This window comes from Alligator mississippiensis, chromosome 8 (genome assembly GCF_030867095.1).
Source record: "Alligator mississippiensis isolate rAllMis1 chromosome 8, rAllMis1, whole genome shotgun sequence".
Taxonomy (NCBI): Eukaryota; Metazoa; Chordata; order Crocodylia; family Alligatoridae; genus Alligator; species Alligator mississippiensis.
This window is the reverse complement of record NC_081831.1, coordinates 22,558-49,844: the sequence shown is the minus strand read 5'-3', so window position 1 is coordinate 49,844 and position 27,287 is coordinate 22,558. Positions and strand designations below refer to the sequence as shown.

At 54.5% G+C, this 27,287-nt stretch overlaps 1 long non-coding RNA gene across 19 annotated transcripts; it reads left to right on the top strand.

Moving 5' to 3' along the window:
- Positions 1-2,030: 2,030 nt before the first annotated feature.
- LOC132252068 (uncharacterized) lies at positions 2,031-26,209 on the top strand. Of its 19 annotated transcripts, none has more exons than XR_009463755.1 (16): positions 2,031-3,614; positions 3,719-3,808; positions 4,188-4,350; positions 4,437-4,530; positions 4,777-4,858; positions 5,559-5,716; positions 5,821-5,981; positions 6,084-6,215; positions 17,228-17,316; positions 17,519-17,587; positions 18,222-18,328; positions 18,434-18,522; positions 18,805-18,868; positions 18,997-19,769; positions 20,676-20,755; positions 20,961-26,209. It is a non-coding gene; the product is annotated as an uncharacterized LOC132252068 (long non-coding RNA). The 19 variants fall into 19 exon arrangements; XR_009463748.1 differs by having other exon boundaries at positions 2,032-2,226; positions 2,726-3,614; positions 4,777-5,716; XR_009463750.1 differs by having other exon boundaries at positions 2,034-2,829; positions 3,441-3,614; positions 4,777-5,716.
- Positions 26,210-27,287: the final 1,078 nt, after the last annotated feature.

Below are 27,287 nucleotides of genomic sequence, written 5' to 3'. Positions count from 1 at the left end.
AGGTGCTCTTTCTTGGCTGAGTGGGTCAGGTGCCTCACCTGCAGAGGTTTTGGGGGCTATGGCATTAGCGCCAAGCCGGGGTCAGGACGGGTGCTGGAAACAAGTGCTTGTCGCACACGGCCACGGAACAAGATGCGCAGCTCCGCATGTCAAGGCGGCACCTGCGGCGGTGATGCCTGACGCGCGCTAGCGCTTCCTCACAGGTAGGACCTGCCTCGGGCCGGCGCAGTCCGGCAGCCGCTGGACCGCGTACCTGCCCGAGGCTGGGGTGCGCCGAGAGCCGCAGCGGCCCCTGCCTGGCGGTGAGGACGGCGCTGGCGGACGGGGAGGGCAGAGTTTCCAGTCCCGGTCCCTCCTCCCGTCCCAGGGGCAGAGCCAGACCCAGCGCGCACTGCCCTGCGGCCGGGCCGGAGTGCGCGGGGCGGGCGGCAGGAGCGGGGGGAGGTTGGGGTCCGAGCGCTCTTCCTGGGGGCCTGGGCGGGATCCGCCGGGCCGCCCTCGGGTCCCGGCGCGGCAGCGGGAAGCCGAGGTGCGGCTGGTGCCGCCGGGGCGGTGGCGGCCACGGGCCCCGGTTCGTGCGGCGGGGCCCGGCGGCCCGTGCGGAGCTGCCTCCCTGCGCGCCCGGGGCGCTCATCCCGTGAAAAGCCGAGCACTGGCGGGCGCGGCACGTGACCGGAAGGGGCGGGGCTCGGCGGGCCGGCCTCGGGGCGCTGGAGGCGGGAGCTGTGGGCTGCGCTGCGCCGGGGCCGGGGAAGGCGCCGCGCCCTCTGTGCGGGCTGGGCGTGCCCGGTCCCCCGTGTCGGGGCGGCGCTGCCCCGTGTTCCCGCGCTCCTGCGTTTTGTCCGTCCTCGTTTTCGTGTTGTTAACCCGCCGCTTTCTCTGCGCTGCTCCCAGCCGGCGGGCGCGCTGCTCCGCGGGGTGCTGTCCCTCGGGCGCCTGGGGCCCTGCTTTGCTGGGGCCGGGGGTGTTTTGGGAGCCGTTGGCTGAGACCTGCCCTCAGTCCGAGTCCTGGCCTGGGAGTGCTGTTAATTGCCTCGAGTCGGGGCGGGTCTTTCCGCCGCGGTGCCTGGTCTCCGAGGAGAAGGGGGCCGCGGGGCCTGGGTGCGAGGAGCGTCCCCTGTGCCGGCTGGGCCTTCCCCTGGGCTCCGGCCCCTGCGTGCTCTGGGCCTTGGCCCGAGGTGCCCCAGCCGCACCTGGCCTGCCCTGCCCTGCCGGGAGGCGGGGACGGAAGGCTTGACCCTGCGGGTGCCGGGAGCCAGCTGCGGCCGGCTGGTCTCGGGGCCCGGCAGAAATGCGTCTCGCGTGGGGCTGGGGGTGAGCGGTCCCGTTGTGGGGCGGCGTCCTGAGCTCTGCTGTTTTTAATGCTAGTTTACTAGCTGCAGCCCCCAAAACGCTAGGAATTACATTTTTATTCCAAAAGTATTTATTGAAGTCCAGGATTTTTAGGTACCCTTTGAGTGCGTACTTTAACACAGTGTCAGCAATTATTTCCGGTGCAGGGCCACTCACCAAGTGGTGGCACGGGTTGCAGCCCTGCCCCTGGCGCGGTGCCCTGCCCCTTGGGCAGCAAGTCCTATCCCGTAACCCTGGCCTTTGCCACTAGAAGTCCCTCTCCTTTCCCCCTGGAAACACTCCTTTCAGGAAGGGGTTTTGTCATCTCAGAAGCAGAAAAATACCAAGTTAGGTTCTAAAAAGAGAACATCTACAACAATGACTAATTTTATTAAAAAAAAAAAAAAGCGGTAATTTGATTTCAAGAGTCACTCTTGTGCTCCCCGGGCACTGGAAACACATCCAGCCTGAGCTTCTCTGAGCACAGCCAGGCTTCCAGAAACCGGTGCACCATTGGATCCAGCAGGTGCAGCCTGTGAGCTGGGGTTGCAGCCGTGCAGCTAGCACCCTGCCTGGGCAGCCTTGAGGGAAACAGCTGCTGCGGAGGGAAGCACCCGCCCCCTGCAACTCGGGGGCTGTGCAATGCCCAGCAGCTCGTGTTGGCAGGCTCTGCTGAGGGCTGTGGGGGGGGGAAGCAGTGAGGGGCCTGATCTCTCTTCTTCCCCCTCCCCCAGCCTGCGTGCATCTGTGGGCAGGCTCCAGAGCACTGTGGTTGTTTCATTAAGCATGGTGACGAGCTGCTGAGATTAGACCATCGGAGCGCTCTGGAGAGACGGAATAAGCCTCTGGAAGGGGGAAAACTTATAGAGCGGATGACTGGTTCCTATGGAGGGGGTGAGGGGTGGAATAGAGCTGCTTCTGTAACTCTTTGGGTGGGAGTTGTTCTGCCCTCGGTGCTGTGAGGACTGGAAGTGGAGTTGCTTGTAAGGTTTTTTTTGGTTGTGGTGGGGTCGGTTGGCCTTTCTGCCAAAGTTTCTAGGGTCTGAGAAGCAAGTGTAATGAAGAGACCTAGAGCTGATGACTCGTGGAGGGAGCAAGAGGCTGGGTGTGTGCTTCTGGATTCCCTGTGGTGAGGCCTCTGCCCCTGTGCCCTTAGCTGCCTTGGAGCGGGACATGGTCACAGCCTGGGGGAGGTGCAAGCTTCCTTGGATGGGTGTGGGGTTGTCTTTGATTTGTCAGTTTGTTGCAAGGCACAGGGATGGCTTCTGGGAGCTTGGAGACACTGGGTGGTGGGGCCTGGATGTGTGTGTATGCTGTTTGGGAGGGATTTCCCCTGCCTTTCAGTCTGCTCTTGATTGACCCTGTGGGCTCCGTGGCTTGTTTTGTCTTTCAGGATCCTGGCTGTTGTGGAGAGACTTTGAGTTGGAGATGGATGCAAAGAAGTGGAGGCGTGCCATGGTGATGGAGGATAGAGCAGGAGGAGTAGTGTGATGGAAGGTGGACTTACCTCAAGCGGGGGTGGTGTTTTGAGTGGGGGTGTCTGGGTGGGCTGGGAAGTCCCTGCTCTGGGTTGGTGTCCTGAGCTGCACGCTCCCAGGGCAGGGCTACTCAAGCGGAGGGCCATGGCACCCAGGAGTGCCTCTGAGATGAGTGGTGTACGGCTGGGCTGGCTTGGCCCAGAGTTGCTCTGAGTCTGTGCAAAGATCTCCAGGTTGCGGTGGGACAGAGGATTGGGTCTCTGCCTGGCTGTACCTGTTGCCACATGCCTCCTTTCAGTGCTGGGAATTGCATTTATGTCTCATCTCTCTGGGTGTGTCACTGGTGTCTGTCTTTGTACTTCTGTTCTTAAAAATCACTGCAGCACTTGTTACTTTGTTCTTCCCAGGACTGAAAGGAGGGTTGTGTTTGCATGTAAATTGATCCCCTCACTTGGGAGGGGTGTAGCTGCAGCCCCCTGCGGTTTGTTAGTGGGGCCAGTCCAAGCTGCTGTTGTACCCCTGGTTGGGAGGGAGGGGATGCTGTCCCGTTGGTGGTGTGAGACCTGCGCATAGCGCTGCAAGTGTTAATTTCTGTTGTTCATTTTTGGCGGTGTGGACATGTTTGGCAAGATGACCAAAGTCTGGTCCTGAGTGGAGAAGAGCTAAGGAAGAGGTGAAGAGCCCTGGAGCTGGTATGGCGTGGAAGGAGTTGGAGACGGCCTGAAGCCATGCTCACGTGATCACCTGGAGCGAGGTATTTGCTTCTTGTGGGTTGCAGCTCTGGATGGAGAGATCCTGCAGTTGGTAAGGGGTTGCTTGGAGCAGTGTGGGGCTAACTGCTAGACTCAGACATTCGTGCTTTGCCCTTTGATGTTTTTCATGCTGAGGCTTTTCTTTTGCGTCCTCAGCAGGTGCCTGCATTGTATCTGGGAAAGGGATAGCAAGCATGAGGACTGATGGCGCACAAGGACTGAAGGCGCAGCGTGATGCCAGGTGTGGTGAGTGCTGGCTCTCGGGGCTGAGGCTTTCCCCTGCTGTCTGCCTACCCTGTGCGTGCCCATAGCAGTGTGTTGAGGTGCTCCCTTGGCTGGATGTGTGGGGTGGCAATTCTCCCGGTGGTTCCCTTTGACTGTGTTTTGTTCTTCCACTTGGGGTGAATACCTGTGCTTGCTGTGCTTGCTGTGGGAAAGCCCTAGGAGGACTCTGCCTGCACCCTTGCAGCTATGGGGGGGGGGGGGGGGGTTAAAAAAAAAAAAAGGAAAAGAAAGGGTGCCCGTGGGGTCTTGGCAGGGTGGGGCCACTGTCCCCAGCCCGGTGAGGCCTCTGAGTTGCTGATAGTGGCAATTTCCTTTTCTTTGTCTCTGTATGTGTGTGGAGGAGCCATCTTCTGAAGGCTTGAGGGCTGTGGAGCAGACTCTGTGAAGATGAAGTGAAGAGTCCCAGAGATGGTGCAGGAGGAAACGGGCAGCCCTGTTGTGACTTCCTGATTTGCGTGGTGTGAGGCCTCTTCCCCTGTGGCATCACCTGGCTGGAGTCTGGGGTGGGTCTGAGCTGTCTTGCAACAGTGTGATGCGTTTGTCTTCCTGCCTGACCACTTCTTCCACACTTGTTCTTTCATGTTTCTAGGAGGTTTTGTGTGTAGCTTTGCAGGCGGTGCGTCTCCGCTCCCACTTCTTGCTGTGAGGATGCCTGGATAAGCAGCAGCATGATTGTGGCTGGGGTGAGTAGTGCCTGTTGGAGGTGAGGGCTCTCCTGCGGTGGCTGTCCCCTGTGTAGGTTAGCTGAGTCCTTGATTGCTTGTAAATATGCACCTCAGGCTGGCCACAGGCATGCCTTTGTGAGCAGAGTTAGTGGATAGGGGGGCTGGGTGTATGCTGGGGGTTTGGAGAGGGGAACGTCCCTTATCTCCGAGTCGGTGCCCTTGCATTCCCTCGGTGGGCTGATGAGGTTTTTGTTTTTTTTCCAGTGGCCTCAATGTTGTGGGGGAGAGGAACAGAAGCGAGGCTTCTGCGGTGGTGGTAGAAGATGGAGGAACTGGATCCCGAAAGGTGGGCTGGGTTAAAGTGGGAGGCTGGGTTGCGTTTTCCCTGGTCGTGTTTGGGTGGGGAAGGAAACGCCTTGTGCGTAATGGGGTCTGGAGCTGCGTGCTGTCTGGGAAGTGATGCTGAAGCAGGGACTTGTGGCCCTTAGGGATGCTGCAGAGCAGGGGGTGTAAGCCTGAATTGGGTTTAGTTTGGTGGTGAGACCTGACTCCTTGTAAAGGCTGGAAATTGTCCTTGAGTATATTAGGGGTTTCAGTGTTTGCCCCTGGCTTCTGGGTGCAGGTGACAGCATTGGATGTGCTGGGACAGAGGAGCGGGTGCGTGCGTGTCCGCCTCTGCCTGGCTGTTGCTGCTGCCACTGGTCTTCCTTCAGTTCTGGGAATTGCACTCTGTCCTATGTCTCTGGGTGTGTCACTGGTGTTTCTTTCTACTTTGATATCTAAAATCACAGCAGCACTTCTTCTTTCTTTCTTTGCTCTTCCCAGAGCTGGAAGGATAGGTGTGTTTGCAACTGAATTGATCCCCTCATTTGGGTGGGCTTTGACTGCACCCTGTGTGCCTCGCGTGCGAGTGGGGGTGTTATGCTTTCGGTGTCCTAGGCTGCTGGGGGTGGGGGGCGTTGTCTCTGCTGTCAGTACTATGAGACGTGAATACTGTTGCGTGTAGTAATTGCTTGTTGTTTTGGGTGTGATGTTAATATGTCGAGCGTGAGTGGAGAAGAGCTGAGGCGAAGAGACCTAGAGCCAGCGCTAGGTAGAAGCGGGTGGAGGAAGCAGGTGGTTGTGCAGCCATGCTCGCTTCTGGGTCACCTGGAGGGAGGCCTCTGCCTGTTCGGTGGACCTGTGTGCATGAGCAGAGCCTGCAGTGAGTAAGATGTTACTTGGAGCGGTGTGGCGTGGTCTTCCCACTGGGCGGTTGCTTGTGCTTGGCCATTTTGTTTTGCAGTGACATTTCTTGTGTGCCCTCAGGAGGTCCCTGCTTCCCCTGTGTGGAGAGGATGGCAAGGAGGGAGGAGAGTGCGCTGGAGGAAGAGGAGCGTGATGCCAGGTCCCATGAGTGCTGTCTCTTGGGGTGAGGCCCTTCTCACAGATGGATGGGTGCACCCTGGGCAGGCACGTCTTGGAGAGCTGTGAGCTGGGGCCTGGGTGTGTGTGGTGTGGATTGTACCTGTGGGTTTCTTCTTCTGTTCATTTGTCCCCTTTGGGGTGACTGCGTGTTCTGTCCCTTGCAGGGTCCTGACCTGTGCAGAGGGAAATGACTGCCGGTTGAAGGAGTGAAGCTGAGCAGCGCCCACGGAGGGTGAAGCAGGAGGAACTCGATGCCGCACGGCGTGTCGGTGCCGGATGGGCAGTTCTGGCAATTGGTACGAAACGGCGTGGGGCGGTCTAGGGTTTTTGGAGTCTGGCAGTTAGTTTTTGTTTTGCTCTTTGTTGCTAGTTGTGCTGAGGTTTTTCCTTGGCTGCCTCAGCAGGTGCCTGTCTCCCGTATGGGGAGAGGATGGCAAGCAAGGATGCTTGAGGGCTGGAGGAGAAGAGTGATGCCAGGTGTGGCAAGTGCTGGCGGTCAGGGGTGAGGCCTTTCCCCTTGTGCCTGTGTACCCTGTGTGTGCCCTTAGTGGTGGGGAGAGGTGCTCCCTTGGCTGGACGTGTAGGGTGGGAATGCCTCCGCAAAGATCAGGACCCTGGACTGGAGTTCAGCCCAAGGAGCAGAACTAAACACAGGAGAAGGAAGCCACTGAGGAGAAGGGAGAGGGCGAGGGACTGGAGTAGAGCAGTGGTAAGGGAGCAAGACGAGCAGGATGCTAGAAGGTGCTGTGGAATGGTGGGGGTGTCTGTGTGTGGTGGGAAGGCCCTGGTGTGGGACGTTGTCATGAGTTCAATTAGTGCAAGCAGTTACGGTCAGCCGGGGTGTCGCGGAACCTGAGGTTTCCCTTGTTCCTTGCGGTGGCTTGCTGTGGCCAGGGGTCCCTCATCTGGCTCTGCGTGAGGCTTGAGCATCCCCGCCTGCCCCTGCCACTAGCTTTTTTGGCTCCCTGGGCTGGGTTTGGTCCAACATCTGGGTGCCGGTGTCTGGCTTTCCCAGGTTTTGTTGGGGCAGGAGTTGGGCGTGCGTCTCTGTCTAGCTGTTTGTCTTCCCACAGGCTCTCCTACCAGTGCCAGGAATGGCTTGTCCTGTGTCCGTGTGCTTTCTTGTTTGTCTTGTTGCTTTGAGAGTCGCTGCAGCATTTCTCTCCTCTTGCCAGAACTGGCAGGAGACCTGCGTTTGCACATTAAAATTGCTTCCTTTGCTTGCTGAGGGAAACTCCTGAGCGGGCTCTGGCTGGATAGTCACAGTTATGGGGGGCGGTGGTAAAATAAATTTGCTTGGGAGTGTTGGCAGGGAGGGTCCACTGTCCCCAGTGCTGTGAGGCCTCTGAGTTGTTGATAGTGGCCATTGCCTCTTTGTGAATGTGCGTGTGGAGGAGCCATCTTGCCAGGGCTTCAGGCTTGTGAAGCGGACACTTGGCAGAATAGGTGAAGAGACCCACAGGTGGCAGCGGAGGAAATGGGGAGCCCTTTCACGCCTTCCCATTTTGTCTCGTGTGAGGCCTCTGCCTCTGTGGCGTCACCCGTCTGGAGCCCGCGGCGGGTTGGAGCTTCCTCGGACCACCGCGACGTATTTGTCTTCTTGTCGGACCGCTTCTTCGCACTCGCTCTTTCATGTTTCCAGGTGGTTTTGTGCGTGTACCTTTTGCAGGTGGCGTACCCCCTCCCCTTTCCAGCTGTGAGGTTGAGTGGAGAATGAGCCGCACGGTTGTGGCTGTGGCGAGTAGTGCCTGTAGGAGATGAGGGGTCTCCTGTGGTGGTTGCGCCGTATGTGTGGCGGTTGCTGTGATTGGTGACTCCTTGATTGCTGTGAATATGTGGCTCCGGGTGACCACAGGCAAGCCTTTGAGAGCTCAGTTGGTGGGTAGTGGGGCTGAATGTGTGTGGTGGGGGTTTGGAGAGGAGCTTTCTTCCTCCGAGTTTGTGCCCTTGTGTCCCCTCTTAGAGCTGATGAGGTTTTTGTTGTTTTTTCAGCTGCGTTGATCTCGGGGGAGGAGGATACAAGGGCATGTTGTGGCGTGATGATGGAAGGTGGAGGAACAGGATGGTGAAAGGTGGGCTGGGTTAGAGTTGCAGGGGTGGGATTTGCCCTGGTGATTTTCAGGTGGGGGAGGTAATACCTAGTGTGGGACAGTGTCTGGAGCTCCATGCTTCCTGGGCAGTGATGGTGACGGAGGGGAATGTGGGCACCAAGTGTGCTCTAGAGCTGGGTGGTATAACCCTGGATTAGATTTTACCCTGGTTGTGAGTTGTTGTGTTTGTGTGAAGTCTCAGAATTGCCCTTGGCTATATAGGGTTTATCCCTGGCATCTGGGTGCAGATCTTGCCCTTGGATGTGCGGGGGTAGAGGAGCGCATGTGTGCGTCTCTGCCTCTGCCTGCCTGTTGCCGCTGCCACTGGCCTCCCTTCCGTTCTGGGAACTGCGCTTTGTTCTGTCTCTCTGGGTTTGTCACTGGTGTTCCTTCCTTGTTTGTTTGTGGCTTTTCTTCGTTTTGGTTTTTTGTTTTAACCACTCTAGCACTTCCTTTGTTCTTCCTTTGCTCTTCCTAGACCTGGAAAGAAGGCCATGTTGGCACCTAAATTGGTTCCCCCTTTGGGGAGTGGCTTGACTGCACCCTGCCTACTTTGTTTTGGGAGTGGTTTGGAGGGGAAGGTGTCTCCCCTCAGTACTATGAGATATGAATACTGTCCCATGTAGTAATTGCTTGTTGTTTTGGGGTAATGCCAATGTTTGGACCGCGAGCAAAAGAGAGCTTGAGATAGAGGAGAAGCGACGTAGAGCCGCGACCATTTAGGAAGTGGAGGAAGCGGGCGGCTGCGCACACGTGGTGACTTGCGGGTGGACTTGGGGGCAGAGCCTGTAGCGAGTAAGATGTTACTTTGAGCGCCGTGGGATTGTGTTCCAGTAGGGCAGTTGCTTGTGCTTTGCACTTGCGTGTGGCTTCAGGAGGTGCCTGTGTACCCCTGTGTGGAGAGGAAGGCAAGCAGGGATGAGACTGGGCTGGAGAAGGAGCAGCATTATGCCAGGTTGGGCGAGTGCTGCGTCTGGGGGTGAGCCTTTTGTCCTGGCTGGATGGGTGCACCCTGGCCAGGCATGCCTTGGGGAGCTTTGAGCTCAGGGCTGGGTGCGTGGGGTGGGAATTGTACCTGTTGGTCCCTCTGTCTGTTCACTTGTGCCCCTAGGGGTGACTGCCTGTTCTGTCCCTTTGTAGGATCTTGTCTAGTGTGGAGGGAAGTGAATGCTGGTTCAGGGAGTGGAGCTGAGCAGTTGGGGAGGAACTGGGTGTTGTGAGGTGTGTTGGCATTAGATGGGTAGATCCAGTAGTAGGTAAGGAGCTTGCTTGGAGTAGTCTGGGGTTGTGAAGTCTGGCAGGTATTTCTGCTTTGCCCTTTATGGGTCTTTGTGGTGAGGTTTTTCCTTTGTGCCCACAGCAGGCGCGTGCCTCTGGGATGGGGAGAGTTAGGGTTAGGATGCACGATGGCTGGTGTGGCAGTGTGATGCCGGCTGTGGTGGCTGCTGGCTCTCAGGGCTGAGGCCTTCCCCCTGCTGTCTGCCTACCCTGTGCAGTGTGTTGAGGTGTTCCCTTGGCTGCATGTGTGGGGTGTGAATTCCCCCGGTGGTTCCCTTCACCCGTGTTTTGTTCCTCCACTTGGGGTGAATACCTGTTCTCTCTATTCTCTAGGTTCCTGGTGTACATGGAGGGAATGGTGAGGGGAAAGGGTAAGGGCCCCTGAGGATCAGGATGCTAAAAGATGTTTTGCGTTTGGGATAGCGGGGCTGTCTGGGTGTGGTGGGAAGGTTCAGGCAGAGTGTTGTCGGGTTTGAGGTTTGCCTCATCTCTAGTAGTGGCTTGCTCTGGCCAGGAGTCCCTCATCTGGCTGTACATGAGGCTTGAGTATCCCTGCCTGCCTCTGGCACTAAGTGTTGTGGGTCCCTGAGCTGGGTTTGGTCCAACATTTGGGTGCTGGTGTCTGACCCTCTCTAGATTTTGCGGGGGCAGAAGTTTGGTGTGTGTCTCTGCCTAGCTGGTTGTCTTGCCACAGGCTGTCCCAGCAGTGCCAGGCATGGCTTGTCCTGTGTCCGTGTGCCTTTCTGTTTGTCGTGTTGTCTTCCAAGTCAGTGCAGTCTTTCTCTGCTCTTCCCAGAACTGGCAGGAGACCTGTGTTTGGACGTCTCAAGTGCTTCCCTTGCTTGCTATGGGAAAGCCCTGAGAGGGCTCTGCCTGCACCCTCGCAGCTACGGGATCAGGTGGTTTAAAAAAACAAAAAAATAACAAAAGTTGCCCATGGAGTCCTGGCAGGAGGGGCTGCTACCTCCAGTGCCATGGGGCCTCTGAGTTGTTAACAGTGGCAAGCGTGTCTCTTTTGTCTGTCTGTGGAGGAGTCCTCTTGCCAAGGCTTCAGGACTGTGAAGCAGAGACTGGAAGAAGAGGTGAAGAGCCCCAGAGATGGCGGAGGAGAAAACGCACAGCTGTCTCCTGACGTCCCAATTTGTGTGGCGTCAGGCCCCTGGCCCTGCGGCATCACGCGGTTGGAACCTGCGGTGCGTCTGAGCTTCCTCGGAGCGGTGCGATGTCTTCGTTTCCCTGTCTGACCGTTTCTTTCACAGTTGTTCTATCATGTTTGCAGGATGTACTGTGTGTATGGTGGTTGCTGTGGTGCATTGCTTTTTGATGCGCTGTGACTATCTGGCTCTGGGCGGCCACAGGCAAGCCTTTAAGAGCTCAGCTAGCGAGTAGTGGGTCTGGATGTGTCTGCCGGGTGTTTGCAGAGGAGCTTTCCCTGTCTCTAGCTTTGTGCCGTTTCTTCTGCTCTCTGGGCTGGCTAGGTTTCTGTTCTTTTTCCAGCATAGTCTATCTTGATGGGGTGAAGGATACAGGGAGTACTGTGCCACAGTGTTGGAAGATGAAGGAACAGAATACTTAAAAGTGGGCTTGGTTAGGGAGGGGTGGTGGGGTGGTGGTGAGTGGTTTCTTCCCTGTGGTTTTTTGGGTGAGGGAGCAAACGCCTAGTGTCTGATAGTGTCTGGCGCTTCTTGTTTCCAGCAGGGTTCTGGCCTCCTGGGGTGCCTCAGAGCTGGGTGGTGTAAGCCTGGGTTGGGTTTAGCCTGTGTGTGTGTCCTGGCTCTCTTTGTACAGGCTGACAATAACCTTTGAGTATATAAGTGGTTTCAGTGTTTGCCCCTGGCATCTGGATGCAGATCTTGTCCCTGGGCGTGGTGGGGCAGAGGAGCGGGTGCCTGTCTCTCTGCCTCTGCCTGCCTGCTGCTGCTGCTGCTGCTGGCCTCCCTTCCGTTCTGGGAAGGGCACTTTGTTCTGTCTGTCTGGGTTTGTCACTGGTGTTTCTGTCTACTTGGATTTTGAACATCAGTGCAGCACTTGTTGTTCTTGCTTTCCTATTCCCAGAGCTGGAAGGAGGGGTGTGTTGGCAATTAAATTGGTCCCCTCCTTTGGGAGGGGTCTGAATGCACCCTATGTTGCTTGTTTGGGGCAGTTGCTTGTGCTTTGTCCTTTTGTTTGGTAGTGAACTTTCCCCATGTGCTGTCAGGAGGTTCCTGCATCCTGTGAGAGGAGACGAAGCGAAGCAGGGACAAGTGAGGGCTGCAGAAGGAGCGGCATAATGCCAGGCACGGTGAGGGCTGTCCCGAGGCTAAAGCCTTTTCTGCGGCTGAATGGGAGGCGTAGTAGCCGGGCGCCCCTCGGAGACCTTTGAGCCGGGGAGCGGGTGTGTGGTGTGGGAGTTGTACTGTGGGTTCCTTCTCCTTGGTTGTGGTCCTGGAGTGACTACCTGTTCTCTTCCTTCTAGGGTCCTGGCCCGTGTGCAGGGAAATGTATGCTGGTTCAGGGGGTGGAGTGGACTAGTGCCCATGGAGGATGAAGCAGTAGGAGTTGGCTGTTGCATGGTGTGTTGGCATTGAATGGGCACATCCTGCAGTTGGTAAATGATTGCTTGAAGCAGTGTGGGGTTGCCCAGGTCTGGCAGGTTTTTGTGCTTTGCCCTTTGTTGTTTGCTGTGCTCGTTGCGCCGAGGTTTTCCTTTGCGTCCTCGGCAGGCGCTTGCCTCCCGTGGGGAAGGGATGGCAAGCGAGGCTGCGCAAGGGGTGACGGAGCACTGCGATGCCACGTGTGGCGCGTGCCGGTTCTCTGGGCTGAGGCCTTCGCCCTGGTGTCTGCGTGCCCTCTGTGTGCCCTTTGCAGTGTGATGAGGTGCTCTGTTGGCTTGCTGTGTGTTGTGGGACTTGCTCAGTGGTTTGCTCATCCTGTGTTTAGTTCTGCTTGTTGGGCTGATCACTTGTTGTCTGTTCTCTGTACGGTCCTGGTATGTGTGGAGGAAAAGGAAGAGGGCTAAGGAGCGGAGCAGAACAGTGGTAATGGAGGAAGAGAAGCAGGATGCTGGGAGGTGGGGTGGGTTGGGGCGGGCGGTGTCTGGGTGTGGTGGGAAGGCCCTGGTCTGGCATGGTGTCTATGTTAGGTGATCCCAGTCAGAGATGCTGGAGCAGGGTGTTGCGGCATTTGAGCTTTCTCTCATCTCTTGCGGTGGCCTGCTGTGTCCAGGGGCCCCTCGTGCGGCTCTTCACGAGGCTTGAGAATGCGTGCCTGTCCCTGCCAGCAGGTTTTTTGGCTCCTTGAGCTGTGTTTGCTACAACACTTGGGTGCCGGTGTCTGGCCCTCTCCAGGTTTTGGCGGGGCAGAAGTTTGGTGCGTCTTTGCCTACCTGGCTGTCTTGGTACAGGCTCTCCCACCGGTGCTGGGACTGGCTTGTCCTCTGTCCATGTGCCTTTGTTTGTCTTGTTGTCTTGAAAGTTGTTGCAGCCTTTTTCTGTTGTTCCCAGATCTGGCAGGAGACCTGTGTTTGCACACCTAAATTGCTTCCCTTGCTATCGAAGGGAAAGTCCTGAGGGGTCTGGCTGTCCTGTGACAGCTGTTGGCCGGGGGTTGGGGCGTAGGGGATAAGTCGCGTGCGGCGTCTCGGCAGGGAGCGGCCGTTGTCCCCGGTGCCGCGAAGCCTCGGAGTTGTCGATAGTGCCAATTGCCTTTTCCTTACGTGTGTGGAGGAGCCATCTTGTGAAGGTTGCAGGCCTATGAAGCAGCCACTGGGAAGATTTCATAGACATTCGGGCTGGAAGGGACCTCGGAAGATCATCGAGTCCAGCCCCCCGCCCAAAGGGCAGGAAGTCAGCTGGGGTCATAGGATCCCAGCAAGATGAGCATCCAGTTTGCTCTTAAAGGTGTTCAGTGTAGGCACTTGAACCGCCTCCGGCGGCAGGCTGTTCCAGACCTTGGGGGCTCGGACAGTAGAGAAATTCTTCCTTATGTCCAGCCCGAAACGGTCTTGTCGTAGTTTATGACCGTTCGACCTAGTCGTCATCCCTTGGGGCGCGCTCTGGTGAACAAAGGTTCCCCCAGATACTGGTGGTCACCCCCGATAAACTTATAGGTGGCCACCAGATCACCCCTGAGCCTGCGCTTTTCCAGGCTAAAGAGCCCCAGGGCTCTCAGCCTGTCGTCGTAGGGTCTGCTTCCCTGAGCTCTGATCATGCGCGTGGCTCTTCTCTGGACTCTCTCAAGCTTCTCCACATCCTTTTTGAATTGTGGAGCCCAAAACTGGACGCAGTGCTCCAGCTGCGGCCTCGCCAGGGCCAAGTATAAGGGGAGAATGATGTCCCAGGATTTGCTTGAGAAGCATCTGTGGATGGAAGCCAGCGTTTTGGTTGCTTTAATAGCCGCAGCATCGCACTGCAGGCTCATGTTCATCTTGTGGTCAATGATGACCCCCAAGTCTCTTTCTTCCGTAGTGCTAGCCAACGTAGCACTGTTGAGCCTATAAGGATGCTGCAGGTTTTTCTTCTCAAGGTGGAGAACCTTGCATTTATCGGCGTTGAACACCATCAGATTCTCGTCCGCCCACTTGCTGAGCCTGTCCAGGTCAGCCTGGATCGCCCGCCTGTCTTCTGGCGTGGATGCTTTGCCCCAAAGTTTGGTGTCGTCGGCGAACTTGGCCGGCCCGCTTCTGACTCCAGTGTCCGCATCGTTAATGAAGATGTTGAACAGTATGGATCCAAGGACAGAGCCTTGGGGGACCCCGCTGGTCACAGGACACCACGATGAGTGACTTCCATCAATTACTACCCTCTGGGTCCGACCACGGAGCCAATTTTCCATCGAGTGGATCCTGGAGGACCCAAGGTGACAATTGGCCAGAGGCGATCATGGGAAACCAGATCAAAGGCTTTTTTGAAGTCAAGATATGACATCAACCTCTTCTCCCTTGTCCAGGTGATAGGTCACCCGGTCGTAGAAGGAAATGAGATTGGTCAAGCGAGACCTACCCGTAACAAACCCGTGCTGGCTATCCCTTAAGACGTTGGCGTCGGCCAGTCCGTTAAGGATGGCCTCTTTAATTAACTTTTCTAAGATCTTCCCCGGGATAGAAGTCAGGCTGATGGGCCTATAGTTAGCCGGATCCACTTTCCTCCCTTTCTTGAAGATAGGCACCACATTGGCCTTCTTCCAGTCTTCGGGCACGACACCAGAGCGCCAAGAGTTGTCAAAGATCCACGCTAGAGGCTGGGCTATGATGCTCGCCAGCTCCTCGAGTACCCTGGGGTGAAGATTGTCAGGGCCGGCTGAGTCGAAGGTATCCAGCTTTTCAAGATGTTCCTTCATGAAGTCAGCATCAATGGAGGGCAGGGGATCACGCTCACCCGGTGAAGAGACCCACAGTGGGCAGCCCTGTTATGATTTCCCGATTTGGCACGGTGCGAGGCCTCTACCTCTACTGTGTCACCTGGCTGGAGTGTGTGGTGGGTCTGAGCTCCCTTGGAGCAGCGCGATGTATTTGTCTTCCTGCTTGGTCACTTTTTCCACGCTTGTTGTTTCAGGTTTCCAGGAGGTTTTGTGCGTGTACCTGTGCAGGTGGTGTGTCCCCACTCTGTCTTCTGGCTGTGAGGATGCCTGGATAAGGAGCAGCGTGGTTGTGGCTGTGGTGAGCAGTGCCTGTTGGAGATGAGGGCTCTCCTGTGGTGGCTGTGCCCTGTGTAAGCTAGGTGGGTTTTTGATTGCCTGTGAATATCCAGTTCAGGCTGGCCAGAAGCAAGCGTTTGAGAGCTCAGGTAGTGGGTTGTGGTGCTGGAGGTTTGGAGAGGAGCTTACCTTGGCTCTGACTAGGTTGCCTTGTGTCCCCTGTTTGGGGTGATGAGGGTTTTGTTTGATTTCTAGTGGCTTTGATCTTGTGGGGGAGAAGGATGTGAGGGCATGTTGTGCTGTAGTGATGGAAGATGGGGGAACAGGGTGCTGAAAATTGGTTTGGTTTAGAGTAGCGGGGTGGAGTGGCTGGTTTGCTCTGGTGATGTTTGGCTCGGGGGTGGGGGGGGTGCCAGTCTCTGCCTGTGTGTTGCTGCTGCCACTGGCCTCCCTTCAGTTCTGGGAGCTGTACTCTGTGTTGTCTCTCTGGGGGTGTCACTGGTGTTTCTTTCTGCTTTGATGTTGAAAATCACAGCAGCACTTTTTGTTCTTCCTTTGCTCTTCCCAGAGCTGGAAGGATGGGAGTGTTTGCATGTAAATTGGTCCCCTCCTTTGGGAGGGGTTTGCTTGTACGCTCTGTGCCTTGTGTGGGGGTGGCGGCTGTGTGCTGCTTTTGGAGACTGGGGCGGGTGCATCTCTCTCCTTAGTACTGAGATGTGAATACTGTTTCGTGTAGTACTTGCTTGTTGTTTGGGGGGTGATGCAAATATCTGGACCCTGAGCAGGGAAGAGATCAGGTAGAGGTGAAGTGACCTAGTGCCACCACCATGCAGAAGGAGGTGGAAGAAGTTGGTGGCTGTGTCCCTGTCGTCATTTCTGGTTCTCCTTGAGCGAGGCCTTTGCCTGTCAGGTGGAGCTGTGCGCGTGGACAGAGCCTGCAGCAGGTAAGACGTTACTCGTAGCGGCGTGGGATTGTCTTCCGGTCAGGCAGTCGTTTGCGGTCTGCCCTTCTGTTTGGTAGTGAAATTTCCTGTGTGCCCTCAGGCGGTGCCTGTGTCCCCTGTGTGGGGAGGATGGTGAGCAGGATGAGGGAGGGGTGGAGAAGGAACAGCGTGATGCCCGGTGTGGCTGTTGGGGCTGAGCCCTTTCCTAGGGCTGGATGGGGCGCACCCTGGCCAGGCCTGCCTTGGAGAGCTTTGAGGTGAGGGCTGGGTGTGTGGAGTGGGAGTTCTCCCAATGGGTCCTGTCTTGTGTTTGGTTGTGTCTCCTGGGGTTACGGTCTGTTCTGTGCCTTGTAGGGTTGTGGCTTGTGTGGATGCAAGCGAATGCTGGTTCAGGGAGTGGAGCCAAGCTATGCCCGTGGAGGTTGAAGCAGGCAGAGGTGTGTTGGCAGTTTGTGTGGGAGGCCTTTGCTTGTGAGTTGTGTGTGAGGCCCCTGTGTGGGATGGTGTCTGAAGCTTCGTGCTTGCCGGTCAGTTTGTCTAGTATGCGGGGCAGGCACCTTGGGGGTCTGAGCTGTGATTTTGGTGCTGGTGGGTCCAGCCGGGGTGTTGTGTCTTGCTGTGCTTGAGGAAAGCCTCTGTCTTTGTGTAGGGAGTTTTTGGACTTGTAGCGGATTAACTTTTGACACGTGGGTGTCGATTTTTGCCCCTACATAGATTTTGCTAAGGTAGAGGATAGGGTCCGTCTCTGCCTGGATGTTGCTATTGCCACAGGCTCCCCTTCGGTGCTGGGAACAATGTTTGCTGCTTGCGTGTCTGCATGCGTGTGTCTGTCCTGTTACGTTTGTTACTGAAATCACCGGGGTGTTTTGTTTAGTCCTTCCCAGAAGTGAAGGTGGGAGGGCTGCGTTGGCAGGTGCAAACAGAATCCCCTGCTAGGAAGGGGGAATCCCAGAGAAGGGTCTGTCTGCGCCCTGTCTGCGCTGCGGGGCAAAGCAGGCTGGTGTCGGAGCCCTGGGCGGGAGGGCCGCGGGTGCTAGTAGTGAGGTGCGTGCGTTGCGTCGATGGCAGTAACGGCTTCTCTGTTGCGGGCGGAGGGTTTGTTTGGTGTTTGTCCTGAGGTTTCTGAGGATGATGATGTGCACCAGACTGTGGGAAGAGGGTGAAGCGTCCCAGAGGTGCTGGAGGAGGTGCGGTCAGTCCCTGGTTGCCTGGTTTGAGGCCTCTGGCTTTGTGGTGTCTCTTGGCTGGATCCCTATGCATCTGTGGTCCCTGTGGTAGGTGGGCGAGTGCTTACTTGGAGCAGCGTGGGACTTCTCTCCAATCTGCCAGTTGCCTCCATGTTTTTGTTCTTGTGTTTTGGTGAAGATTTTCTGTATCTTGCAGGTTTCTTTTTTTCTCCAGCCCAGTCCTGGGTGTTGGGCATTGACTAGGTAGGGTAGACGACTGGAGATCGATCTGGATGTTTCTGACTGGTGAGTACTGGGTGTCAGAGAAAAGGTCCTTCTTGTGGTGGTGTCTCCAGCATATGCTGTGGCTGCTGTGCTGTGGTCCCAGCAGAGGCAAGCCTTGGAGAGCTCAGAGGTGTGGACCAGGGGATGGGATTGCATTGTGTAGCTTTGTGCCTTTGCTTCCGTTGTTGGACTCCCTGGCTGTTGAATGTATTTCTGTTTGCAGGGTCCTGGTCCTTGGAGAGAAGTTTGAGCAGAGAAGGGTGGAAGATGGAGGCAGAGAGGATGGTGCAAGGTGTGTTTGTTCTGGAAGGGGGGTGGGGTGGGGTGACAAGTCCCTGGTGTACTGAGCTTCACGCTCCTGGGCCAGCGATGCTCCGGCAGGAGGTTGTGGCACCATGGGTGGCCCCTCTCTGTACCGGTGCAAGGCTGTGCTGGTGTACCTGGGAGTCCCGCAATTGCCTCGGTGTAAAGAATGGGAATCGTTCCCCTCCATTGTGGGCGATTTCTGGTCCTTTGAGCAGGGTTTGCTTCTGGCATGGGTGCAGATCTTGACTCTGTCTAGGCTCTAGCAGGGCAGAGGATTGGGTGTTTGCCTTGCTGATGCCATTACCACAGCTTCCTGCTTCAGTTCTGGGAATTGTCTGGGGGTATCACGGATGGCTTGGAGTCAACATCACTGCACTATTTCTGTCTGTCTCTTTTGTCCTTTTCTTTGCTCTTCCCAGAAGTGAAGGGGGAGGCCTGTGTGCACACATGTAAATGGCCTCCCTTAGTTGGGAGGGGAGAGCTGTGAGACAGGTCTTGCTGCATCCTGTCAGCTTTGTGGGAGCTAAGTAGGGTGGTTTTGGGTGGAAGGGGCCCCTGCCGCCAGTGCTGTGAGGCCTGTGAGTTGTGCTGTTTTGTGGTAATTGCTGCTTTATCTGCAGCAGGGGGTCTTTTTACCAAGACTTTTGGGGCAGGGAGGAGAAGTGGAGATTGGGCAGAAGAAGAGAAGACATCTTGAAGTCATGAACCATGGAGCTGCCTGTCATTGGTGCGTGGAGCATGTGATGGGTGAGAGCTTGCTTTGGGGGAAGCTGTTGCTGCCTGGTTTTGCCTTGGCACATTTTGGTGAGGTTTTACTTGTGCATGTTCACAGGTGCTTGTGCTGTAGCTCTGTCGTGAGGAGCAGGGCAGGGGCAGTGACATGCTGAGGGCTGGAGAAGGAGCACCACAAAGATGGCTGTGGTGAGCAGTAGATGTTGGTGATGAGGATGTGTTCTCTGTGGTGGCCGTGTCCTGCAAACGGTCTGGTTGCTGTGAAGTAGATGTTTCCTCGGGTTGGATGTTGAACACCCTGCCCAGGCAGGCCGGAGGGAAGCCTTTGTGAGGTCTGAGTCTGTGGGTGAGGTGGGTTGGCTGCATCTGCCTGGGGCTTGGGGAGGACCTTCCGCCTACGTTTTGCTTTGCACCTATTTGTCGTCCGTGTTTTGGGCTGACAAGGCACGTGTGGTTTTTCCCCTGTCCCAGAGGCCTTGGTCAGGCGTGAAGTATGTGAGCCAGGAGAGTCGTACAGCACACACGCAGGATGGAGGTAGAAAAGGGATGGGGGAGTGGTTTGTGGGGAGGGGGTCGGGTGGTGGCTGTATGTTGTTTGGGGGCGGTGTGGGTGGGGTAGGACGGCCCTGGTTTGCGATAGCCTCCTGAGCTTTTTGCTTCCAGGGCAACAAGTCGAGCGGGGGGCTTTTTTGGCCAGGGCTGCTGTGAAATCTGGTGTAGGGCTGGGCCAGCCGGTCCGAGTCTGTCGGAGTCCACGTATAGGAGAAACGACGGATGTCTAAGGAGCTTGTGGGGCGTTTGATCCGGGCTCATCCCTGGCACTTGGGGTGCAGGCCTGGCCCCTCTCTGGGGTGTGTTGAGGGTGAGCTCTGGGTTTGCGTTCATGCCCCTGACTTGCTGTTGCTACAGGCCTCCCTTCAGTCTTGGGAACAGCGCTATGTCCTGTGTGCCTGGGGGTGTCACTGGTGTCTCTCTCTTTCTACCTCTTTGCAAAATGTCTGCAGCACTTGTTCTTTTTCTGCTCTTGTCAGGACTGGAGGGAAGGCTGTGGTGGGTTTTTTCCTGCCACCTAAAATGGTTTCTACCTCGGGGAGGGGTCTGACTGCACCCTGTGTGCCCTGTTTAGGCTGGGTGGGGGTATCGCCTTTGAATTCTCGGGGGTTGCTTTTGCCCTCAGGGCTGTGAGTCCCGTGTGCCGCGTGACTTTTCCTAATTTATTTTTGTTTTGGTGACATGTACGGGAGTCATCTGGCTGAGGCTCGAGGCTCCTAAGTGGGCATCGGGAAGAAGAGGTGGAGATATAGCGCCTGTGACCTGAGGAAGCTGGTGAAAGAAACGGATGTCGGCGCATTCGCTTTGCTGTTGCCCGGTGTGAGACTTCTGCCCATGTGGTGGCCCTGGGCTGGAAGCCTTGCTGCGTGTGAAGCCTGCGATAGGTGAGATCTGAATCGGAGCGGTGTGAGACATTTGGTCCGTGGAAGTTAGGAGGTGGATTTGAGCGGGCTTGGGGGGAGCATCTCTTGGCCTCCCTCGGTGGTGCTGGTGACGGTCCTGTAGAGGGAAGGGTTGTGGGCTCGTGCCGTTGGTCACAGGGTGTATTTAGGGTTGTCAGACTGTGCTTGCCTGTGGCACTTGGGTGTTGGTCTTGCACTTCTAGGTTGTTTTGGGCCAGACGATTGGGTTTGTGTTGGCGTGCCTGTTGCTGTTGCGAGAGGGCCTTCGCAGTGCTGGGAATGGTTTGTCTGGTTTCTGCCTGTCTCATCTTTGTTCACTGTGCCTGAATTCACTGTTGCCTGTCTTTGCTCTTTGCCGGACTGAAAGGAGGGGACTTTTCTGTAGTGCTGAAGTTCTGCCCTCTTAATTGGGGGGGAAGTTCAGAGGGGTCTTAATGCTTCGTGTCTCCTTGGTGGGCATGTGGGGTGCTGTGTGCGCCCTACGTAGGGGGTGGGGGGGTGCTGTAGTCTCAGTGCTCTGCAAGTGTTAATAGATGTATTATTGTTTTGGGGATGGGAGGGTGCAGCTGTGTGTTGCTTTGCTGGCTCCTGTGGTGTGGGGTGAGGTGTTGGGTTCACGGTGAGGAGCCCCAGACCTGGTGCCATGGCCATGTTGGAGGAATCGGGAGGTTACTTGGAGTCGCCTTGCATGGAGTCCTGTGGCTGTGCCAGTCAGAGCTGGGAGACTTGTGGTGTGAGCTGTGTGGGGCATTGTTCCTGTTTTGCGGGGAGCTTTTTCCATGGGCATTTTTGTGGGTGTGGGGGGGCGGGGTTTTCTTCTGTTTTGATGTGTCTAGCTTTGCATTTGTATTTGAGGGGTTTTCTTTTTTTTCCCCTCTGTGTCTGTAGATGTTGGATTGCTGCTCCCTGTGTGTTGAGGAGGATGGGCTGCAATGACTGGAGGCCTGGAAAAGGAGCCGTGTGGCCAGGTACGGCGTGCATTTGACTCTCGGGGCTGGAGCCTCTCGGTAGCGGCTGCGTGGCGGAGCCTGCAGTTGCCTTGTCGAGGCGGCTTCCTGGCTGCAAGTGGAACAAATTGCCAGAGCCCAGCGGCTGGTGGTGTTGGGATGCGCGGTGTGTGTAGTGCTTGCCTTGCTTCCCTTGTGCTGAAAGTGTGTTCTGTGTTCTTGCCAGGGTCCTGGCCTGCATGGAGGGAAGTAGGTGAGAGGACTGCATCGTGGAAGAGCCGTGGGACAGTGTTGGATGACAGACACGGACCGGCCGGATGTTGCCCGCTACGTTGGAATGTCCCTTCTGTATTGGGATTCTGCGTGGGGGTGTGGGGTGGGTTTGGGAGTGTCCTCAGCTTTATGATCCTGGAGCCAGGGGTTTGCAAGTAGTATGTTTGGGTCAGTTTGTCTGTGCTGTGGGTGGACCTAGGGTGACCAGAGGTGAAATCCATTCCTGTGACCCTGTAGTTGGACGAGCACCCAGACACTTGCAGGAACCGCTGGGCAAGCAGGCCCAGAGCTTTCAACTGTTGAGCACGGCAATGCTGGAGCCAGCTAGCATGGAAGCAGAAGGGCTGGCCGGGCGCGGGGCCCGGGCTGCCTCTGTGGCTTCTGTGCTAGTGAGGTTGAGAATTGCAGTGCTGGGGGGTTGGAGGTTTTGGACCTGCTTGTGCAGGGTTCTTGTTGGTGTTGGGGTGCTGGTTCTGCTGGGTCAGAGCAATGGGTTTTATTCTGCCTGACTGCCATGTTTACCGTGTCCTGCAGGGCTGGGAGCCTGTCGTAGCAGTGTGTGTTTGGCTGGGGCGGGGTGGTTGTCTGGTTTGGTCCCTGAGCAGTGTGGTGAGCATGTTTGTTATTACCCTGAAATAAAATAGTTTTCTGATAGCCTACTGTTAGGCTAACAATAATTTAGATTATTAAGAAGTATTAGCTTTGCAGTTGAATACAAGGCATGACCTGTGGCCTAGCAATGCCGCTGACCACAAGGCAGAATGATAGCTAAGCCTTTGCTTATGTTAAGTAATCATTTTAACTGTGTTGACTATTTTCTGAGTAAAATGCAGCAAGTGAATCTGTCTGTGTGCTGTAAACCAGATACAGCAAGGAACAAGGTAAGAGGAAGAAGCCATTGTTCTAAGTACAGTGATCGTGTCCTTAAGAAGTATCTAGTACTGTGCAAGTTTTTGCTAAGATATCATAATGTTACTGTTACTTACGTTAGAAAATATTGTTGGAAAATCAATGTGACCTTTGTATGACCTTTGGTCAATGCTGGCTGATGCAACCTTGCAGTAAGATTGCCATGATCTGTCAATATAGGCGGGCAGACAAGGTGATTGGGCCCAACCGTGCGGGGTGAGCAAAGCCAAGCCATCTTGGTGATTTTCTCTGAGTTTTGGGCATGCGTTATGAAGGAGCTTATGGAACCAGAGTTTATAAATCTATGTGTTGAGTTGCAGTCGGGGGGTCTCTCTGCCCTTACGAGGACAGGGGACCTTTGGTCGAATAAACTGAAAAGACCACACCCTCATCTCTTGCTTGTTGGAGTCTCAGCTGGGAAACGAGCTCTGTTCGGGTTAAGAGAGTCTGCAGGTGTTCCCTTACCAGATTGGGAGCCTGGTCAGACAATTTCTCTCACAATTTGGCGAGCCAGCCAGGAGCACCCAGCTCGTCGCGTTGCCGCTGCCGCCTAAACCCAACCTCCGGCCGGCCGTAACACAGGTGAGTTCACCACGGGAGTCTTGGGTTAAGGCTGCAGACACGGCGGGACGATAAGGTGACTCCTTCAATTTTACTGGCATGGTGTGGTCTTTTATATGTTGTGTATGTCTTGTCTAACGTGTTATAGGCCAGTCTGTTCTCCGGATTCTCAAACCTGGGCACACAGGCAATTTTAGTTAATTGCCCGTTCGACTCTTTTGAGCCGATAAATCTGTGTGGCGCGTTTTATGTCTCCATTCGCGCACTGAGGAACCGTCTCTGTTTCTGACCTTTTAACTGGATAAGTCCTCCAACCTGTTTGAGGCATCTTAGAGGCCTGCCTTTCCAGGTTGGTTAGGTCTAGGGCAGCCAAGAAAGCAGGGTTTTTGGGGAGCTTAATAGTATATCAGGTTATCTGGGAAAGGGATGTCCGCCAAGAATGACGATGGGACAGAAACAGTCAATTCTGGCTAGTAGTCCTCTTGGAGAATTGTTAAGCAACTGGAATAAGTTATCTGGACATGGCCAATTGAGTAAGAAGCGCGCTATAGCCTTATGTACTAGTGTCTGGCCCGGCTACACTTATAAAAACCCTGAACTTCAGTGGCCAGTGTTGGGATCCCTCAGTGTAGATAAATGAAGGTACCTCAGGGGGTTCCTAGAGGAACCCCATCCCCGACTAATGGATTATTGGTATCTCTGGTGTGATTTGATGGATTTAATTCTGCAGAGGAAAAAAAAAACTGATTACTTCTGGCCGCTCAACAACGTCTGTGGTGTCTTCTCCCCCTTATTCTCCCACTATGCCACCATTGGTGACTAGGGGACCAGCCATAATAAACCCGGCCGCTTAGGCCGTGGCCCTTCCGGCACCTTTTACCCCTCCATCAGGCTCCTCTCCTCCCGTAACAGGAGTGTCAGGGTCTGTACGTGCCTCCTCGGAGCCTACTTTCAGTCCCATAGCAGGACATACTAGGTAGCGTTTGAATCAGGTCATACACCTGCTGTTGTACACATGTAATGACATCTGCACACCCCCATCACACATGCAGTCACGCCTGTTCAGAGTCCCTTACAGACACGCGCCTGCACAGAACCCCAAAACACACTGCGACATACACATGTGCCCCAACAGGTGTCCGTGACACACTTGCACACAAATGTGCATCCTCGCACACATGCATGTGCACAGTCTCACACACGCACCCAGAGCCCAGGTGCTTGTGACACGTGCATGCTCACACACATGGAACTCAGGTGTCTGACACACATGCATATGTGCTCTCGCGGACACAGTCTAGCACACATGTACAGAACCCAAGTGTCTGTGGCACACAGGCAAGTACCCTGACATATTCACATTCACACACACACAAGCCCACATGGGTAGATATGAATCAACCTGCCCCCAATGATGTGTGCAATTATTGTAAACAATTGGGGCATTGGAGACGAGAACGCCCAAACTGCCCTAAGGGACTTCCCCCTTATGGAGGAAGAAAGGGGGGAACCCAGGGAAACAACCGGGCTGCCAGCACCGATCCTACAGATCCCTGGGTCCAGAGTTTGCAAGAAGATATAGATGACTCCCAGTGAAATAAGGGGGCGGCTCTTCCACACGATGTATTTAGGGGAATCTTCCTCTTTTGAGTATACCTGCGCCCCTTCATCCCCTTATGTACCACTTCAAATAGCAGGAAAATTTATAAATGTCTTATAGATAGAGGAGCAGATCTGTCCTCACTGGGAGAATCTCCAGAAAGGGCGGGAATTGCAGTCTCAGGATCTGAAAAGATTATGAGAGTAATTGGAAAATCTATGCAAGTGCCCCGTGGCACTGAAACACAAGTGCAGATAGGACCCTTGACCACTATTCATGCTTTCCTATTAGCTGAAGGAACTGTAGTGCACCTCCTTGGAAGAAATCTACTCTATAAACTACAGACCAGAAACCCTTCACCCTACTTACTCATGAGAATCAAGGCGTTGCTTCAGGTGTCTTAACTCAGCCATGGGGAGTTTCTAATCGTCCCATAGCATACTATTCTGCTCAGTTAGATCCTGTAGCAAGGGCAGCAATTCTCTGTCTTAGAGCAGTCGCTGCTGCCGCTGTGCTAGTTCAAAAGGCTCAAGATTTAGTGTTAGGACACTCTCTTGTGGTTGAAATATCTCATTCAGTGGAAGCTCTCCTACTACAGCACAACCTCTGCCAGCAGGGACCAACGCCCAGGCCGCTGAGCTAGCGGCACTCTGACGAGCATGCAAATTGGCCACAGCCTCCAGGGTCACTATCTATACTGACTCTAAATATGCTTTTAGTATCTGTCATGCGCTAGGACAGTCCTGGTGACAAAGAGGTTTTATCACGTCCTCTGATGCTGTAATCAGCAATGCCACGGAAGTCCAAGAACTGCTAGAGGCTGTCGTGTTACCAGGTGATATAGCGGTAATGCACGGTCCCAGACATTCCAGAGAAGATACTGACATCGCTAAAGGAAAGCATCTTGCAGATGCTGTAGCTAGAGCCGCTGCACTACAAACTAAAGGAAGTCTCCTTGCATCTCAAGTTGTTCTTCCACCCTTGTCTGTGATTTATGACAAAGTCCCAGCGGATGAAGTATCTATATGGGTCCAAAAGTGGGAAGCTGCGCAAGGAAAGGATGGAGTGTGACGTGTGCCAGACGGTAGACCAATTGCTCCTCGCACCTTGCTCCGAAGTCTGGCTCAGGATGCCCACAGATGCTGTCAGTCGGGAAAAGGAGAAATAGCAGAACAGGTCCTCTCCACCTGGTTTGCTCCAGGTATACATCTAGAAGCTGCCCGAATAACTCTGCAATGTTCAGAGTGCAGAGCCTTCAACAAATACAGAGGACACACAAAATTACAAGGGGCCCGACCGTGGGCCTATTTACCCTTTGAAAAACGACATGGATTTGCTCAAAGCTGTAAATTTCAAGCACTGCCTAGTAGTGGTAGATCAAGTAACAGGATGGCCAGAAGCTTTCTCCACTCGAGAAGCGGATTCAGTAGCGGTAGCCAAACCCGTATTAAAAGAAATCATCCCACATTTCGGCATTCCAGGAGGAATAAACTCTGACTGGGGAACTCACTTTACAGAAACTGTTTTAAAAGAAGTTTACAGAGTTTTTGGAATAATAACATACTTGCACGCACCCTATCGCCCTCTGTCCTCGGGTCAGGTAGAGAGTATGAATCAGAGTATAAAATCCCTTTTAGGAAAGATCTGCTCCTAAACCAAATTGAAATGGTCAGATGCTTTACCAAGGGTGCTGTTCGCTATAAGAACAAAACCCAAATGGCCTCTCAACCTTGTCCCCCTACGAGTTGTTGTTTGGTCACGCTCCTGTTATATAAGAGATGGGAAAATCTGCATGTTAGCTTACTCGGCGGAGATGAAGCTTTAATTAGTTATGTTTTATCCTTACAGGAGTCTCTCTAGTGTTTACACAGGTCAGCTGCTTTGGTTCAGCTGGTACCCCTGGACTGTAACCTTCACTCCTATCAATCAGGACGCTGAGTTTGGGTAAAACAGCATCGGTGAAAAACCGCCTCGGCCCAAGTCTGGGCAGGTCCGTACCAAGTTCTTCTTACTATACACGCTGCTGTGAAAATCGCCGAGAAAGAGGGCCGGATTCATCGCGGTCGCCTCAAACCTGGTATCGGCAAGTAATGACCGGTCAGCTGCTGTTCCGCCTTTATGGCTAGAAAGAATCGGAGAATCGTGGACCGTTCAGACTCCTTAATAGAAATGATACGTGTATTAAGCTTGCTTTGTATTATCTTTCTTGTTATACTTTGTGTTTGTATTTCACTGTGGATGCAGGGAAGGTTATAAGTTAATAATGGCATTTCACCGGGCTATCCTAACAGGATTATTGCTCTTGATGCATAAAACACCATGGCTATTTATGGGAAAGCGATACAGAACAGGAAGACCAGTGGAAAGATAATACTTACCTGATTTCCACTATAGCTATAGCACAGGCCCTAAAATTTGTCTAATGGTTGGATATGTGGTACACAGCCTCCTTCTACTAACTTTCCACCCTATCCTTTAATCTCTTGGGAAGGGTTTTTTTCTAATCCAGAGTGGGTTGATACGGATAGAGCTGGAATAAGTACCTGGCAGGACAATCCTTATTTTAAAGAGAGAGTACTTTCAGACATCATGTTATCTGCCCAGGTGTGTTGGGAAAAAAGTTAGTGTTATCTTACACATTGCAATCTGTTATCCTGTACTCCGCTGTACCATCTTCTTCCCTCTGGCCCCCCCCCCCCCCCCCCCTCCCTCCCCCCCCCGCCTTATCTTATCTGACTTCTAGCTGCAGCTGGTACCCAGTACACAGACTTAATTTCTGCTTTTTTCTAACAAAATGGTTAGGGCACTTGACATAAGAAAATAGTTGGCTTAGAGATCATTCTGTCTTGTGGTCAGGAAAACTGCTAGGCCACAGGTCATGCCTAGTGTTTAGCTACGAAGCTAATACTATGTAATAATCTAAATTACCCTGAAATTAAATAGTTTTCTATAGTATACTGTTCACAAGAAAGACAAACTTGCCCATCACTCTGACTGTGAGGTGGAAGAGGTGCCAGGAGGATGTGTGGGGTCTGAGTTGTGCCTTGGTGTGTGCTTAGTTGGGTGAGAGGGGTGCGAAGCTGCCTGGGTGTGGTGGGATCGTGCTCTGCTCCCTTGCTTGTTTGCTTTGTTTGGTGATGTTTGTGTGTGTCCTTGTGTTGTTTGTTGTGAGGCTGGCAATGTTTTCTTCCTGGTGGTTTGTTTTGTACA